Genomic DNA, 17202 nt, shown 5'->3' on the forward strand with positions numbered 1-17202 from the left:
TTCCCTCCAGATGGTTGCAGGCCTAAGTCTGAAGATTCTTGAGGGAATATTAATTTGATTCCTCAGCTCTTTGCCAGAAATTCTGTCCAACTTTTCCTTTCTGCTACAGTTCTTGTTCTTAGTTCTGTTTTCTTGGCACTGATTTGAGGCATCTAACACTAGGTGCTTAACTATGGTTCCTAAGCCTTGACTACAACCATTAGCTAGTTTCAACCCTACAGTAACTCTATGACATAACTATTATTACCCACAATCTACAGATGCTGACATTAAGACTGAGAGCATTTGAGTAGTAGGCCCAATATTACACAGCTAGCAAATAGCAGAGTTGGCATGAAACCTTAGATCTTTCATGCTTTTTTTGTGATGCAGCTAAAAGAGTGCATGGCACATAGAAGTAACTCATTATTATTTTCCTGTATCCTTCTGGTTGGACACACTGGTTAAGTGTACAAGGAGATGACTTAAACTAATGTAACTATAGATTGATGGGAGACATCTTTCTGAATTTTTTTAGGAAAAATGTATGAGAGGATCTCAGAGTGTTTTTATAATTCAAGATGGATTTCAATCATATATACATTGTATAGTTTTGGAGATGGATTAGGAGAATACATGGGATTTTTTTAAAACTATTTTTTTCACCTATTTGTTTTTTCCATTACAATTTCCAAGTAACTTCAAATATTGAAGCTTGTGAAGAAAAAGGCCTTATTGAAGTCTTGGGCAGGTCCTGCTGTAAGTGGGAGAGGTCTTTAGAGGAATTTAAGGAATGGTGTTGGAAATATCTCTAGTATGCCAAACATAAACGCTTTAGAGAAGCTGAGATTTAAGTAATTTTCCTACTTTACCGTATTACTAGTTCATTTTTGGAGTCAGGGAGGGAAAGGGAAAGTTTCTTTTTCAGTTGAAGTGAATGTTATTTCCTACAGGTTAGATTTTCAGTGAAAAGGAAAAGGTGAAATATATGAATTTTCCCTTTGGGCATCAGCATGGACCACATAACCTAATGCTGCCTTTACCTGATACAGCATTTCTGTCTGGCAGTTCCTGCCACTTGACATTCCTCTTGTGAATATGATTCCCCTGAGGTGGTCTAGGATTCTCATCAAAGAATAAGGAGTATCTGGATAGCATTGTATTTGCTTTCATGTAACAGTCCAGTCACCACTGTGATTGCCCTATTTAAACCACACATGCCCTGTTACTCTTTTGCCCCACCTAATATTTCACAGTGCCCAGTGAAAATTATACATATACTAATAATGAGATTTTTCAGGCTAATTTAAATTTCATTTTTGGGCTATTGACTGAGGATATTATTTTTAATAACAAAATTTTTAAATGGTTATAACGTCTTTCATGGGTTCTATGGGGAAAAGTCAAGAAGAGAGATACTTAATGAGGAATTTCTGTCCACATCAATGAGTTTGAAGGTTCTAAAGTATTCTGCCTGTAGTAACCAATTCATTAAATAAGTTTATCTGTATACAATGCATGGAACAATGAGATCACTGAGTGTTATGTATGGTGGTGTTATGTATGTATGTGTTTCTGTGTGTGTGTGTGTGTGTGTGTGTGTGTGTGTGTGTGTGTAAAATCTGGACCAGTGGCAGATTTCCCTCTGCCACTTGCTGCTGTGTTCACACTGGCTACAGAGGGCACTTTCACTCTGGTAAATCAAAGCACCAGGCTTAGAATTTGCTTCTTCATTTTATTATTGTATTAGTGGCCTGTTCATAAAAGACTTATTTTTGTCCAAAGCCTGATATGGATCATTTCAGGTTTCTTTTACTGACTTAGTATGGATTGGCTGTGGAATTGACCCAAGCTTTACATTACAGTCTACATTGTGAAAGTAAAAACTTAATGGGTATTTCCCGCATTGCTTTTTTTTCACTTTTAGTATTTTGCAAAGTTATTGCCCAGTTTGAATGATTATAAAAACAATCACTCGAAAAACAAAGTATTGCTTTTCATCCTATGCTTATATTTAAACTGATTTTTTTAAATTAATTTATTTTTGGCCGCATTGGGTTTTTGTTGCTGTGCACGGACTTTCTCGTTGTGGTGAGCGGGGGCTACTCTTTTGTTGCGGTGTGTGGGCTTCTCATTGAGGTGACTTCTCTTGTTGCAGAGCACAGGCTCTAGGCACGTGGGCTCAGTAGTTGTGGCTCGCAGGCTCTAGAGTGCAGGCTTAGTAGTTGTGGCACATGGGCTTAGTTGCTCTGCGGCATGTGGAATCTTCCTGGACCAGGGATTGAACCTGTGGCCCCTGCATTGGCAGGCGGATTCTTAACCACTGTGCCACCAGGGAAGTCCCTAAACTGATTTTAAAGTGTTCTAAACTTTATTGGATATACTTAATGTGTATTTACATTTATGCAGTGTGAAATGTTTGGTATTTATGATGTTTAACATAGATTGTGAAAATTTAGTGATTTTGTTTTATCAAAATGTATCTTTGCTTTTAAATAATTATTTGGAAAGAGTTGAAACCTTCATCCATTCATTCATTATTTTTTCCTTTCTTTTATTTGTTCAACACACATTTATTGAGTTTCTGTTATGGGGTATTCGTGATCCCTGCCACAACCAATGTTACGTAAGTAAATAATAAACCCCAAATCTGGGGAGAGACTACTTAGGTAGAATTTGGTTAGAATCTCAAATTCTAAATTTAGCCTCTCTTGGTCATACCTGTGTTCCTGTGTTTCCTTCTGCAATAGGTTTCTTGAGAACATGCAACTTAAAGTTGTTCCTATTATGAATGTTAATGATTTTAAGTTACCAATAAAAGATTCCTAGGCCAAAAGAATAGCATACAAGGGACAAAAATAAAGACAAATGCTTTCCAGCCAAAGATTTTGTGGTTTCACGTATTTGGGACTGATCTTCATATGGTTCTGTAGAGCTATACGCTGTGTGTGGAGTTTATAAATACCAAAGCTGCTGTGGTTCAACTAAAAGAGCAGTAGGGAATCTGAACGTGAAGACTCACATCCCAGCCATGTCACTGGCTGGGAGCATTAGCTTACACAAGGCAAACTCATTCGAAACACCAATTTCCCAGTCTTTATAATGGGAATAATGATTTCTGTCTTATGACGTGACTGTGAAATAATGTATTTGAAAATTCCTGGTTCCTGAACACATTCTAATTTTTTAAAAGTTCTCTTCCCTGAATTATTTTTCTTTCCTCTGAGATTATTTTCCACTTTTATGTTTGTTTGTTTGTTTGTTTTCAGGTTGCAAGCTTTTCTCAAAAGTCTGATGATCTTTGGTGGTCCATTTATATTTAAGAATGAGATATCTGGAAAGCTGACCAACAATTGTGTATAAATAGTCAGTGCTGGTCAACTGTCAATGTTTGCTTTAGAATGAGTGGGTGGGAGACTGCTTATTACACCATGAGCCCATAAATGCCACAGTTGTTGGACTAGAGCCCTCCAAGTAATTTATTCAGCATTATAAGAGAAGAACATTTCAGTTTTTTAACAGGAAGTAAATGCTTAGCTGCTGCACATTCGGCACACGGGGATAAGTGAGAAGGTTTCAGGGAGTTAGTTGACTCTAAGGGCCACGTGTTTTCCATTAATACCCACTATTCCCAGCCCCACACTCACTTCCCCTTGTAGGTCTTTACAGGGTTGTGCAGGGCATTCAGCTCCCAGGGGAGAAGTTCAGGACCCTCCAATCCTTATTCTAGGCTGTGGTTTCTGTCCCTCTGCTTCACCAAAAACAAGAGAATTAAGTGAAATATGTATATTTAATGGTGAACTTGTCCTCCCCCTCCCAGCCTTCTTCTCCTACATGGTTCCTAAAATGCTGACAGCCAATTCTACAGGAGGAGATTGAAAGTCTTTGGGCAATCTTATCAGCCCAGGTGGAAAGAGGTAATAATGCTGACATCAGTGGTTCTTCAACAGAAAGTCTAGCCAGATCACCTAATACTAAAGTTCATGATCAGCAAGCCCCATATATGTGTAAAAGCTTCTAGTCAGCTTTTTAGTTCCTTACCTTTAAACATCAGTGGGCATCTCATGAATGACCAGACATCTGATGAAGACCTCTAACATGGAAGATAGAGAACAACCAATCAGAAAAAACCAATATCGCCTATGCAGGGAAAAAAGAAACAAAACAAATAAAATCCTGTCATTTAATATTCCCAGAGAGAAAAGGTATTGCATTCATGAAACAAGGAATATTCAGGAAATAAAAAGAACCCTCAAAAAATTAAAATCATGATAGAAGAAATAGTCAATTTAATAAAGAGTTTGGGATATAAACTTAAGGTAAGTTCCTGGGAAGTAGAGAAAGATGTTGAAGAGATGGAACACAGGAGAGAAAAGAGAAATTTAGAGGACCAGTCCACTATGTCCAAGCTCTGGATAAAGGAAATCTAGAGGGGAGAATATCAGTGAAATGATGAACGGAGGTTTCCCAGGCTTGAAGGATGCAAGATTCCAGATTGAGAGGGTCTACCAAGTGCCTTGCGCAACAGATAAAAATAGTTCCACCCCAAGGCACATCATCATGAAAGTTCAGAATATATAGACCAAAGAAAAGATTCTGCAAGCCTTCCAAGAGAAAAAACATGTCACATACAAAGGATCAGGAATTAGAATGGCTTGGACTTTTCAAAAGCAACGCTACAAGTTAGGAGATAATGAAAAAATGCATTCAAAATTCTGAAGGAAAGTGACATCAAACTCAGAATTCTGTACTGAGGCCAGTTATGAATTTTATCTGAAGGTAGAATAAAGAGATTTTTAAGACATGCAGGGTCTGGTAACCTTTCTGAGGAATCTCCAGAAGGATATGCTCCATTAGAAGGAAGAAGTAAACCAAAAAAGAGGAAGGCATAAGATATAGTAAATAGGAGATTCAATGTGGGAGGAAGTTGAAGGGCCTTCCCAAGAAGACAGCAGTGCCCAGGCAGAAAGAGGAGCCAGTCTGTATTGACACAGGTCAGAGGCTTTAGGAGCTGCTTCAGGAAGATGAAATTGGTGGAAAATTAGATGTGAATGAGCATCCTGAGAGATGATTTAGACAGTGGTGTGAATTTGGAGTTGAACTATTAAGTTCATAGAAAGCTAAGTAAATAAAAGAACAAGACACTAGGGAAAAAAGTTATGTAGCAAAGGAAAAAGTAACCATAGTGTACTACATGGTTCCTCTTTGACTATCATACATAGTCACAATAATACTAATGAAGAACAGCAATTTAACCAAGGGTAAGATATAAACGTATTGGAAGAACGGGAGTGTACCTGTGTTGATGGCAAGGAGATCAAAGAGCTAAATCTTCATTCTCCATGCAGGAAGTAAGTAGGAAATCACTAAACTGAAGAAGTCAACAGAAATAGAAGCATGTTATTTAGAACACTTAAGGAAATAATAAGAACATTGACCAAAAGAGTACAATTATTTTATTAAAAAATCTTATGAAACTGGTTGACACAATGTGTATTTATGGCTTTGATCAACATAAAAAGAACAAAAATCAAATTGTGAAATAGATGGACTTATTCAGTCTTTTGGAAGGAGATCTTCTTAATAGGATGTTTCCATGGAAATCACTTTCTAAACAAAATAATTTATTTTGTGTTTTCAGAGTATATCAAAAAGAATCAAACCTTCTGGGTTATATACTTTGGGTTTTTTTTGTTTTGTTTTGAAGTATAGTTGATTTACAATATTGTGTTAGTTTCAGGTGTGCAGCAAAGTGCTTCTGTTATATATATATATGTGTGTGTCTGTGTATGTATATACAGAATATATATATATATATATATATTCTTTTTCAGATTCTTTTCCATTATAGGTTATTACAAATATTGAATATTGTTCGCTGTGTCATACAGTAAATCCTTGTTGCTTATCTATTTTATATATAGTAGTGTCTATCTGTTAATCCCATAGTCCTGATTTATCTCCCCCCCATTCCCTTTCCCCTTTGGTAACCATAAGTTTGTTTTCTCTGTCTGTGTGTCTGTTTCTGTTTTGTAAATAGATTCATTTGTATTAGTTTTTAGATTCCACATATAAGTGCTATCATAATATTTGTCTTTCTCTGACTTCACTTAGTATGATAATCTCTAGGTCCATCCATATTGCTGCAAATGGCAATATTTCATTCTTTTTTTATAGCTGAGTAATGTTCCTATATATATATGTGTGTGTGTGTGTGTGTGTGTGTGTGTGTATACATACACACATACACACACACACACACACACACAGCCCACGTCTTCTTTATCCATTCATCTGTTGATGAACACTTAGGTTGCTTCCATATCTTGGCTATTGTAAATAGTGCTTCAGTGAACATTGGGATACATGTATCTTTTCAGATTAGAGTTTTCATCTTTTCCAGATATATGTCCAGGAGTGGGATTGCTGGATCATATGGTAGCTCTATTTTTAGTTTTTTAAGGAATCTCCATACTGTTTTCCATAGTGGTTGTACCAATTTACATTCCCATGAACAGTGTAGGAGGGTTCCCTCTTCTCTACACCCTCTCCAGCATTTATTTGTAGGGTTTTTGATGATAGCCATTCTGACTGGTGATAACTCATTATGGTTTTGATTTGCATTTCTCTAATAATTAGCAGTGTTTTCTTTCCTTTTATTAACTTTGGACTTTGTTTGTTCCTCTTTTTCTAGTTCCTTGAGGTGTAGGTTGTTTATTTGAGACTTTTCTTGTTTATTGAAGTAGACATTTATTGCTGTGAACAACCCTCGTAGAATTGCTTTTGTGGCATCCCATGGATTTTGGTATGTTACATGTCCATTTTCATTTACTCCAGGTATTTTTTTATTTCTCTTTTAATTTTTTTTCTTTGGCCCATTTGGTTTTCAGTAGCATGTTGTTTAATCTCCACATATTTGTGAATTTTTTCAGTTTTCATGTAATCAATTTCTGTTTTCATATTATTGTGGTCAGAAGAGATGCTTGATGGGATTTCAACCCTCTTAAATTTATTAAGACTGATTTTATCACCTAACGTATGGCTTCTTTAAATGTATCTGAAATCACAATAAATGTATTATTTCTATATATCATATTGATGAAGTTTTCATTATCTCCCTGTTCCCATGCTTTTTTTCCTCTCTGATGCTTTGGAAGCTATGGACTGAATTTCTGTTCTTTTAAGTGATTGTCCTTAACCCTTTTTTTAAAAAAAGGCCAGCAAAAATACTTTATATTGTAACAATAAAACTTGAAACAGAATGTATCAAGGAAACATTAGGGAGGTGGTGATAATTACAAAAAAAAAAAAACTCTATATAAGGTGGCATTGTGGTAGGGAGTTGGTGAAGGAAAGGATGGAAACAAATAGCAATGGAGAGCTGAGCATCAAAACAGGAACTGCTGAAACTGTTAGGATGGCCAGCACTGATTTTTCTTTAGAGAGCACTCTTTAGAGAATGAGCATTTTCTAGAACTTAAAAAACAGCACCTTCAATTTAAGCTTTCAGTCAAGCTCTTGGAATTTAGGTAATTATTTAGCATTGAAGATGCTAGAAGATGTTAAATGTGTAAGTCCAGTATAAGCCATAAAATGGGAGAATGTCAGGCAACCAGAAAGACTTCAATTGCCCCATCTTTCCTAAAGAGAACTAGTGGTTTTTCCAACATAATCATGAAACTGCCTACTTTGAAAGCCTGAAGTGGTGTGGGGATACGTTGGGATAGGGTGTGATGGAATCACATTTTGGGTAGAAATATTAATACAACTGAAGGAAATCTTTCACCTTGGAGAATAATTTAGCCCTCAGCAACTCCTTAGTCTGCCATGGCTTTGCAACAGTAGCAGACTTTTAATTTGTAATATATATAAATGTGTTTTCATAAAAAGAAAAAATATAAGTATAAATATGTTTTAAAGGCTAGACCCAAAATGGCACGATGTCACTTCCACTGCATTCTGTGTGTTAAGGCAGGTCACAAAGCCATCACAGAGTCAAGAAAAGGGACAGGAGACCTCATCTCTCAGTGAGAGAAGTGACATGTACTTACAGGGAGGAAAGGAATTGATGGTGGCCATTTTGGGTGGCTGTCTAACCCTAATCAGTCACTTTAATTCACTCAGACTCTTGCATTCCAACTTGTGTCCTTGCTTCCTCACATTACAGCTGAACTCACGAAAGTCACTAATGACCTCTTAACTAGCATATATTTACATATATTATTCAATCATACTACATTTCATTTACATGTGTCCTTCAGTATGTCATTTACATATTTTTAAAAACTTTTTATTAAAGAAGTTTTCAAACATACAAAAGTGAGCAGAATATTATAATGGACCCCAGGTACACATCACCCAGCTTTAATGGTTATTAACTCAGGACCAATCCTGTTTCACCTATACCCTGACCTACTTCTCCTCTCCTACGTTATGTTGAAGCAAAGCCTCAATATATTATTTAATCCATCTGTGTATATTTTTAATGAATATATGGTATCTCTTTAAATATTTAGACAATCCGCTGTTTTGGGACATTCATGGCTTTTATTTTTATCATTCAAATTATAACACCACAACTGCTACCATGTATTTCTAATTAATGAAACACCAACAGCTCTTTCACATCACTTTTACATTTTTTTTGTTTTTTATCCTCATAACTTCCTGTTAGGTAGGTAGAATAGGTTACATTATCCCTATTTTAATAGGGAATTAAGAAGAATTTTAGAGCCCAATGCCAAATTGTTGGTAAATAGTAGAATTAGAACTAGAACCCAGTGTCTTAAATCTATAGTTAGTTCATTTTCAACTAAACCTTGCTAACTTAAAGTTATTCATAAAAGTAATACATGCGGTAGAAATACACAGCTTTAAATTTTTCTGTATAAATATTCATTGAACACCCATTAAGTATTAGATACTATGCTGGACACTTTCCTGTTTAATCGTCACATAAATAGTATGAGATAAGTGTTATCTCACTTTACAGGTAAGGAATGCAGACTCAGGAAGGTAAATGTCTTACCCATCATTACACAGCTTAGAAGTAGTGAAATCTGGATTCTGATTTAGGCCTTCCTGCCTCCAAGTTCAGTGCTCTTTCCACTTTTCCCTATATTAATATTTCAAGGACTACCCCTTTTAAATTAAAAAAGCAAAAATACTTTTTAAACATATGCTTTTAATTAACTCACTGTATTCACATATCCATATAATTTTCACATCCAGCAAATTCAGTTTATTTGTAACCTTATATACCAAGTCCTATGAAATGCTGTGTGTGTGCAATGCTTTTTATAATGGAAAAAATCATTTTTTGTAAGGTTATTTCTTGCTGGCAAGCTTTTAGAATTTTACTGAGTGACTGGTATGTGCAAAGATATGGTGTTACAGAGGATATAAAGGGTACTCACACATGAAATATGTCTTCAAGCAACTTACAGTATAGTTTTGAAAATAGTACAAGGTAGAAAGTAAATGCCATAGGAACAGAAAAAAAAGTTATTTGACAGTGGTAAAAATAATGCTGCTACCCTTCATACAGGCATAGTGCTTTACAGATGTCATTTCATTCAATAATTTATAATACATTGAATACCTATTATGTATAAAGAGCTGTATTAGGGTATGTAACAGTGAGGCAGACAGACAAGGCTTCTGCCCTCACTGTTATTGCTAAAAAGCAAACACTTCAGAAAGAGAAATCTGACAAGATATTTGTATAGTCCTTGTCTTAGTCCATTCAGGCTGCTATAACAAAGTGTCACAAACTGTGTGCTCATAAACAACAGAAATTTATTTCTCACAGTTCTGGAGGCTGGAAATCTGAGATCAGGGCACCAGCAACATTGGGTGAGGGTACTTTCCTGGGTTGCAGACTTATCATTATATCCTCACTCGGTAGAAGGACTCAGAGAGCTCTGTGGGATCTAGGGCACTAACCTCATTTGTGAGGGCCCCGCTCTCATGACCCAGTGACCTTCCAAAGGTCCCACCTTCTAACACCATCATTTTGGGTGTTAGAATTCCAACATGTGAAACAATGGGGACACAAACAAAAAAAGTCTAAAGAATAAAATTTCATATAAATACCATTTTTGGGGGGGAACACAAACAAAAAAAGTCTAAAGAATAAAATTTCATATAAATACCATTTTTTTAAAAATTGAAGTATAGTTGATTTACAATGTTGTGTTAATTTCAGGTGTTACAGCAAAGTGATTCAGATATATATATAATATATATCTATATACACATACACACACATACACAACACACACACACACACACACACACACACACACACACATATATATATTCTTTTTCAGATTCTTTTCCACTATAGGTTATTACAAGATATTGAATATAGTTCCCTGTGCTATCCAGTGGGTCCTTGTTTTTTTATCTGTTTTATATATAGTAGTGTGCATCTCAAACTCCTAATTCTAAATACCATCTTAATCAGATATGGATGAGACTCAAGGTATGATTCATTCTAAGAAAATTCCCCCCAGCTGTGATCCTGTGAAATCAAACAAATTATGTGCTTCCAAAATACAATGATGGTACAGGTATAGAACAGACATTTCATTCCAAAAGGGAGAAAGAAGGGGTAACAGATTCCAAGCAAATCCAAAACCTCAGAAGACAAGCAACATTAAATCTTAAAGCTTGAGAACAATCTTCTTTAATTAGATGTTCTGCTCTGTGGGACAAAGGTCTTACCTTCCAGACCCACCTAAGGCATGGTGTGGGGGTGGTCTCACCCTCTGGACACACTGGGATATGTTCGCCTCCCATGGTTTTATTGGGTGTAGCCACACAGCAGCTCTCATGGGTTGCAATTGCATGCTGGTGGTTCTACCAGTCTGGGGCCCCAAGGGTGGCCTGATGGCTTCACTGGCACTGCCCTGGTAGTGGCTCCCTTCAGCGACCTTGCCCTCAAGTGACCCTCTGCTTGGGTTGTGGGCCCATGGCTCCAGGTTGCTTCATCTTTCTAAATCTAGGTGAAGGTAGCCGTGCCCCCATGGCTCTGCTGGGCAGGATAGAGCCCCCATAGCTTTGGGCAGTACCACTTTGATTTAGGCAGAGGTCAGTCATCTGGCCTGTTGAAACCCAGGCAATAACCCCATCCATCTACCACGTTTTGAAACTGAGGAGGCAGCCCTAATGATCTCTCTCTCCTTTTTTTTTTTTAATTTTTATTGGAGTATAGTTGATTTCTAATGCTGTGTTAGTTTCTGCTGTACAGCAAAGTGAATCAGTTATACATATACATATATCCACTCTTTTTAAGATTCTTTTCCCATATAGGTCATTACAGAGTATTGAGTAGAGTTCCCTGTGCTATACAATAGGTCCTTATTAGTTATCTATTTTATATATAGTAGTGTGTATATGTCAATCCCAATCTCCCAGTTTATCCCTCTCCCCTTTGCTCCCTGGTAACCATAAGTTTGTTTTCTACCTCTGTGATTCTTTATACTTTGTAAATTAGTTCATTTGTACCTTTTTTTAGATTCTACATATAAGCGATATCATATGATATTTGTCTTTCTCTGACTTGCTTCACTTAGTATGATAATCTCTAGGTCCATCCATGTTGCTGCAAATGGCATTATTTCATTCTTTTTATGGCTGGGTAATATTCCATTGTATGTACCACATCTTCTTTACCCATTCCTCTGTTGATGGACACTTAGGTTGCTTCCATGTCTTTCTTGGCTATTGTAAACAGTGCTACAATGAACATCGGGGTGCGTGTATCCTTTTGGATTATGGTTTTCTCCAGATGTATGCCCAATAGTGGGATTGCTGGATCACGTGGTAGTTCTATTTTTAGTTTTTTAAGGAACCTCCATACTGTTCTCCATAGTGGTTATATCAATTTACATTCCTACCAACAGTGCAAGAGGGTTCCCTTTTCTCCACACCCTCTCCAGCATTTATTGTTTGTAGACTTTATGATGGTGGCTGTTCTGACCTGTGTGAGATGATACCTCATTGTAGTTTTGATTCGCATTTCTCTGATGATGAGTGATGTTGAGCATCTTTTAATGTGCTTTTTGGCCATCTGTATGTCTTCTTTGGAGAAATGTCTATTTAGATCTTCTGCCCATTTTTTGATTGTGTTGTTCGTTTTTTTGACATAGAGCTGCACAAGCTATTTGTATATTTTGGAGATTAATTCCTTGTCAGTTGCTCCCTTTGCAAATTTTTTTTCCCATTCTGTGGGTTGTCTTTTCATTTTGTTTATGGTTTCCTTTGCTGTGCAGAAGCTTTTAAGTTTACTTAGGTCCCATTTGTTTATTTTATTCTTTAAATTTATTTTATTTATTTTTGACTATGTTGGGTCTTCGTTGCTGCATGCGAGCTTTCTCTAGTTGCAGCGAGGGGGGCTACTCTTCGTTGCGGTGTGCGGACTTCTCACTGCGGTGGCTTCTCTTGTTGTGGAGCACGGGCTCTAGGTGTGCAGGATTCAGTAGTTGTGGCGTGCAGGCTCAGTAGTCGTGGCTCGCGGGCTCTAGAGCACAGGCTCAGTAGTTGTGACTCACAGGCTCTAGAGCACAGGCTCAGTAGTTGTGGCACACAGGCTTAGTTGCTCAGCGGCATGTGGGATCTTCCTGGACCAGGGCTCAAAACTGTGTCCCCCGGGCTTCCCTGGTGGCACAGTGATTGAGAGTCCGCCTGCCGATGCAGGGGACACGGGTTCGTGCCCCGATCCAGGAAGATCCCACATGCCACGGAGCGGCTAGGCCCATGAGCCATGGCCGCTGAGCCTGCGCATCCAGAGCCTGTGCTCCGCAACAAGAGAGACCACAACAGTGAGAGGCTGCATACGGCAAAAAAAAAACAAACTGTGTCCCCTGCATTGGCAGGTGGGTTCTTAACCACTGAGCCACCAGAGAAGCCCCTATTTTTGTTATAATTTTCATTACTGTAGGAGGTGGATCAAAAAAGATATTGCTGTGATTAATGTCAAAGAGTATTCTGCCTGTGTTTTCCTCTAAGAGTTTTATAGTGTCTGGCCTTACATTTAGGACTTTGATCCATTTCGAGTTTACTTTTTCTTTTTAAATAATTAATTAATTTATTTATTTTTGGCTGCGTTGGGTCTTCATTGCTGCACTCGGGCTTTCTCTAGTTGCGGAGAGAGAGGGCTACTCTTTGTTGCGGTGTGCGGGCTTCTCATTGCAGTGGCTTCTCTTGTTGTAGAGCATGGGCTCTAGGCATGTGGGCTTCAGTAGTTGTAGCATGCGGGCTCAGTAGTTGTGGCTCGCAGGCTCTAGAACGCAGGCTCGCGGGCTCTAGAGTGCAGGGTCAGTAATTGTGGCTCATTGAGTTTACTTTTGTGTATGGTGTTAGAGAGTGTTCTAATTTCATTTTTTACATGTAGCTGTCCAGTTTTCCCAGCACCACTTATTGAAGAGACTGTTTTTTTCTCCATTGTACACTCTTGCTTCCTTTGTCAGAGATTAATTGACCATAGGTGTGTGAGTTCATTTCTGGGCTTTCTGTCCTGTATCATTGATCTATGTGTCTGTTTTTGTGCCAGTAACATACTGTTTTGATTACTGTAGCCTTGTAGTGTAGTCTGAAGTCAGGGAGTGTGATTCCTTCAGCTCTGTTTTTCTTTCTCAGGGTTGCTTTGGCTATTCAGGGTTTTTTGTGTTTCTATATAAAGTTTAGAATTTTTGTCCTAGTTCTGTGAAAAATGCCATTGGTAATTTGATAGGGATTACATTGAATCTGTAGATTGCTTTGGGTAGTATGGTTATTTTGACAATATTGATTCTTCTAATCCAAGAACATGGTATATCCTTCCATCTGTTTGTGTCATCTCTGATTTCTTTCATCAGCATCTTATAGTTTTCAGAGTAGAGGTCTTTTGTCTCCTTAGGTAGGTTTATTCCTACGTATTTTATTCTTTTTGATGTGATTTTCCTTGATTTCTCTTTCTGATCATTCATTGTTAGTGTTTACAAATGCAAGAGATTTCTGTGTATTAATTTTATATCCTGCAACTTTACCGAATTCATTGATGAGCTCTAGTAGTTTTCTGGTAGCATCTTTAGGATTTTTTATGTGCAGTATCGTGTCATCTGCAAACAGTGAAAGTTTTACTTCTTCTTCTCCAATTTGGATTCCTTTTATTTGTTTTTCTTTTCTGATTGTCATGACTAGGACTTCCAAAGCTATGTTGAATAAAAGTGGTGACAATGGACATCCTTGCCTTGTTCCTGATCTTAGAGGGAATGCTTTCAGCTTTTCACCATTAAGAACGATGTTGGTTAGCTGTGGAGCCCTGATGATCTCTGAATTACATTTATGGTCCTTCTTTCCTTGTCTTGAAGAATAGCCCATGTTCACAGCCATATAGTCCTGTCCTGTAAAATCTAAGTCCAACAGCCTTCCTCATTCCTTCTTCTTCAGTTCAAACGGACTGTTTTCCTGCTGGGGTGGCTGATTCAGTCTGTGGTTCAAACCCATACTAATCTCTTAATCACAAGGTGGCTTGGCCACACCCTGTTCTCTCTGGAACAAGCTTTCTCATTTCTTTCAATATGGATAGGCCAAAAATTTTCCATTTCTGCATCCTCTTTGGTTAACAATTCCACCTCTAAGTCATTCTCTCTTTTCACATTTTACTATAAGCATTCAAAAAGAAACAGGCCACTCCTTAAACAGTTGGCTTAGAAATTTCCTCAGCTATATATCCAATTTCATCACTCATAAGTTCTCCTTTCCACAAAACACTAGGACATGAACACAGTTCAGCAAAGCTCTTTACCACTTTATAACAAGGATCACTTTTCCTCCAGTTTCCAATAACATGTTCCTCATGTCCGTCTGAGACTTTAACAGAAGAGCCTTTACCATGCATCATTTCTACCAACATTCTGTTCACAATCCTTAGGTACATTCTCCAAGAAGATTGAGGCTTTCTCTATAGCTTTCCTGTTCTCTTTCTGAGCTCTCACCAGAATAGCTTTTAATGGTTCGATCATGGCAATGTAGATATTTTCTACTATGCACCTTAGAATTCTCCCAGTCTCTATCTGTTACCCAGTTCCAAAGTTGCTTCCGCATTTTTAGATATTTGTTACAGAGGCACTGCACTCTCAGTACCAATTTTCTGTCTTAGTCTGTTCGGGTTGCTATAACAAAATACAACAGACTCTGTAGTTTGCAAACAATAGAAATCTATTTCGCCCAGTTCTGGAGGCTGGAAGTCTGATACCAGGATTCCAGCAAGATCAGGTTAGGTCCCTCTTCTGAGTTGCAGACTTCCTGTATTTTCACCTGGCAGAAGGGGCTAGGAGCTCTGTGCGATCTCTGTTATAAAAGCCCATTCATGAGTGGTCCACCCTCAGGATTTAATCACCATTACATTGGGCACTCCGATTCCAACATGTGAATTTTGGGGGGACACAAACATTCAGATCACAGTGGTCCTCTTGAGAAACTATTAAATCTTTCTAAAAATTATTATTATTAAAACTTTGTCTTTTTAGAGCAGCTTAGGGTTCACAGAAAAATTGGGCGGAAGATACAAATTTCTTATATAATCCCTGCCCCCACACATGTATAGCCTTCCCTATTATTAACATCCCCCACCAGAATGGTACATGCTACAAATTGTTGACCCTACATAGACACATCATTGTCTCCCCAAGTTCATAGTTTCACTCTTGCTGTTGTACATTGCATGGGCTTGGACAATGTATAATGACATGTATCCATCATTATGGTATCATACAGAGCATTTCCACAGCCCTAAAAAGCTTCTGTGCTCTTTTTATTCATCCCTCCCCCACCCCAATCCGTGGCAACCACTGATCTCTTTATTGTCTCCATAGTTTTCCAGAATGTTATATAGTTGGAATCATACTTTATGTAGCCTTTTCAGATTAGTTTTTTTCACTTAATAATATGTACTTAAGTTTCCTCCATGCCTTTTCATAGCTTAATAGCTTATTTGCTTTTAGCCCTAAATAATATTTCATTGTCTGGATATACAAGTTTATCCAGTCATCTACTGAAGGAAGCCCATCTTGGTGGCTTCCAAGTTTTGGCAGTTATGAATAAAACTGCTATAAATATCTGTGTGCAAGTTTTTTTTTAAAGATATTTTTTAAATTAATTAATTATTTATTTTTGGCTGTATTGGGTCTCCATTGCACCTGGGCTTTCTCTAGTTGAGGCAAGTGGGGGCTACTCTTCATTGGGGTGCGCGGGCTTCTCATTGCAGTGGCTTCTCTTGTTGTGGAGCATGGGCTCTAGGTGCATGGGCTTCAGTAGATGTGGCACGTGGGCTCAGTAGTTGTGGCTCGTGGGCTCTAGAGCACAGGCTCCGTAGTTGTGGCACATGGGCTTAGTTGCTCCGTGGCATGTGGGATATTACTGGACCAGGGGTCGAACCCGTGCCCCCTGCATTGGCAGGCGGATTCTTAACCACTGCACCACCAGGGATGTCCCTGTGTGCAACTTTTTATGTGAACATAAGTTTTCAACTCCTTTGGGTAAATACCAAGGAGCACACTTGCTGGATAGTATGGTAAGAGTATGTTTAATTTTATAAGAAACCATAAAAATGTCTTCCAAAGTGGCTATATCATTTTGCATTCCCATGAGCAATGAATGAGAGTTCCTGTTGCTCCACATTCTTGCTAGCATTTGGTGTTGTCAATGTTCTGGATTTTGGCCATTCTAATAGGTATGTCAGTCTTTTTTTTTTTACTAGCAAAATTTTACAGAGCAGCAATCTGTTTGCGAATTTGCCTGTTTTTCCTGGCAATCTCAAAAATATTCAAAATTGAGGCTAAGGCTGCACAAGTGCAAAAGTTCCCCTGAAAACACAATGTAGTTGCTTTGCAGAGGTGATGATTATTAGCATATTGTCAGTAGTGAAAGAATGTGGTGTTGGCATGTACATGCCAGTTAGTTTTTTGGATAAGGAATATCCTAGACAGGAGACACCATGCTTGTCCAACTGCTTGACATAATGCTGCAGTCTGTAACAATGACTCAATAAAATGCTTTTAGACAGCAATACTTGCTTATTAAACATTTGAAATAGCTTCACAAAAATTAAAGGTGACATGATGTCCAGAGAATGCACTTGGGAAGTATCTATTTACATATCCAAATATTTGAAACCTCTTCCAGGATCTAGATCCCTACAGTAAACTTCCTTTTAAAAAATGCTGCCATGTGGAC

At 37.9% G+C, this 17202-nt stretch overlaps 1 protein-coding gene across 1 annotated transcript in view; it reads left to right on the top strand.

The window, feature by feature from the left end:
- PLEKHH2 (pleckstrin homology, MyTH4 and FERM domain containing H2) overlaps nt 1–17202 on the top strand; it is a 110600-nt gene that overhangs the window by 10412 nt on the left and 82986 nt on the right. The gene's annotated exons all lie outside the window — the stretch shown is intronic.

The sequence above is a fragment of the Grampus griseus genome, assembly GCF_964374135.1.
Source record: "Grampus griseus genome assembly, chromosome: 15".
NCBI lineage: Eukaryota > Metazoa > Chordata > Mammalia > Artiodactyla > Delphinidae > Grampus > Grampus griseus.